Source organism: Microtus ochrogaster, chromosome 15 (assembly GCF_000317375.1).
Source record: "Microtus ochrogaster isolate Prairie Vole_2 chromosome 15, MicOch1.0, whole genome shotgun sequence".
Classification (NCBI taxonomy): Eukaryota; Metazoa; Chordata; class Mammalia; order Rodentia; family Cricetidae; genus Microtus; species Microtus ochrogaster.
In genome coordinates this window covers 11,697,958-11,700,290 of record NC_022017.1, presented here as the reverse complement: position 1 = coordinate 11,700,290, position 2,333 = coordinate 11,697,958, and positions in this window count along the sequence as shown.

The following is a 2,333-nucleotide window of genomic DNA, read 5'->3' as shown; positions in this document are numbered from 1 at the left end:
AGGGCCTTGAGTGCACACACGACTCCAGGAGCAACCATGAAGAGCTAGCCACGAGGCGGGGTTCACGGACCATCCTGAGGTCCTGTCAACTTGCCCTGCAATGGCCAATAGTTCTCTGGTGTTCTCATCCAGCTTAAACATTTGTAAGGGAAATTCATGGAGCTGGCCTTGAACTTGTGATCCCCCTGCCTCAGCTTCCCACGTAGCTGGGATGACAAGCCCGTGACACCTGATGGAGCTAGAAAATTCTATTAACTAAAATGCCCTTTAAAAAGGTCCCCGTTCAGTTTTCCTTCTGAATTCCTTTGGTCCGAATCTGGCTCATTACAGTCTACAGAGTTTGAGAATCACAGCTCTACATCAATTTGTCTGCTAGGAGGCTTCCCGAACGGCTGCGGCTGACCCGTGCAGTTGGCTGCAGCCTTCCCAGGTGGCTGCGGCTGACCCGTGCAGTTGGCTGCAGCCTTCCTGTGGTATATACAGCAAGGCTCTTCTGAGGTCGCACTCCTGAGCTGTGGGCTCAGATTCCAAGGGATGAACCTGTGAGAAGGAAGCCAGCACTGCAGACCATGTGGGCTTGCACAAAGCAGCCCCAAGGCCTCAGCAGGGTCAGGAACAGCCTGGGTCCTCCAGCTCCTGGACAAGACTATTTTAGATGGCTATGGGCCAGCCTGTCTGTGCACCTCTGGGGAAGCAGGAGGGACCTCTGGCAGACTTTCCCACTCTGAGGAGAGCACCATCAGATTTTGCTAGAGAGAGATATGTGCCCTGAAGACAGCGAGCTGCCTACTTCCTGGCTCTCGGGAAAGTCATGGAGTGTCCTGGGTGGCAGGGAGCAATCTGGCCTGCCGTTGAGGGATACCAAAGATCCCGACAGTGGCCTCAGTGCAGACCCAAACCATAGGGCTTCCTCAAGACACCGTGACCACAGCAACCCTCATAAAGGAAGGCAGTTAACAGAGTGGCTTACAGTTCAGAGGTTTTTAGTCCATTATCATCTGGTGGGACCTGGCAGCATGCAGGCAGACATGGTGCTGGAGCTGAGAGTTCTACATCTTCATCAGCGGGGAACCCATCTCCACAGTAACACACCTCCTCCAACAAGGCTATATATACTCCTAATAGTGGCATTTCCCATGAGCTTATGAGGGCCAATTATATTCAAACTACCATAGAAGGTTTACACAAAAACAAACGAAACAACACAACACATTATTATTGTGCAATGCAGAGCCAACCAGCCTAATTTAAGGGGCAAAGAACTAAGAGCAAACATTTCTCGAGAGATAAACCTAGGACATGGCACTAAAGAAGGTGTCCATTGCCTTAGGAAATGCAAATTAAAATCGCAGTGAAAGCCAGTTTTAAAGATTCAGATAACCTGTTGATGAGTGCCTCCTTTGCAGCTTAATCTCGTTCATCAGTTTGATTGGATCCAGAATCAACTAAGAGCCCTTCGTCTGGGCGGTTTATGAGAACATTTACTGGAAGAACTTACTAACTGAGAAGAGAGGCCCTTTCCCAGAGTAGGTGGCAGCCCAGGTATTAGGGAGGTGACAATGTCACAAGATTGTGGAACCTTCAGGAGATGAAGCCTGTGGCCACAATAATGGCCCCTCCTCAAATCCCTCTCTGGCTTGTCTGTGGGATTAGACCCACTTCCAGCAGTGACATCATGTACCGAGAAGCCCTCATCACAATGAACTCAATGCTAGGCATCACAGCTATGAGCTACATAAGGCTCTTTATGAAGTGTACAGCCTCAGGACTTTGTGGTGACAGAGTCCCTGTCCTACAGCGACAGAGAGATGGCTGCCACACAGGCTCTCAGAAAGGTACATGGAGACCAACAGCATGCAGCTCTATTCACAGTAGCCTGAGCGGGGACCCCTGTGTCCTGTGATGGGGACAATGTTCTGAATGAGACCTAGGCACACAGTGTCACCCACCCTAAAGGAGAAAATTCTAATACAACGTGGATTTCAGGGACCATGAGTCAGGTGGATCCTGGCAGACAGACAAAGAGGGAAAAGATACTTTGATTAATTACATTCTATATAAACACTTAAAATGTCTGACTTACCGATTCTCCCCCCTCTCTAAGACAAAGATGTGGTGGACTTTCTCTATATGAAGAAAGCCTATCGCAAAAAAAACAAAGGTCGCTCGGAGCTGATGGAGGAGCAAGGCGAGGGGTACTGTCTCAGGGTGGAATTTGAACTTGCAAGAGGAGAGATCTGGAGATGAGTGGTAGGTACAGACTGGGCATCGCAGTGTCAATGTTCTTAGAAGTGTAAGTTGGTGATTAAAGATATTGTGGGATATATATATAT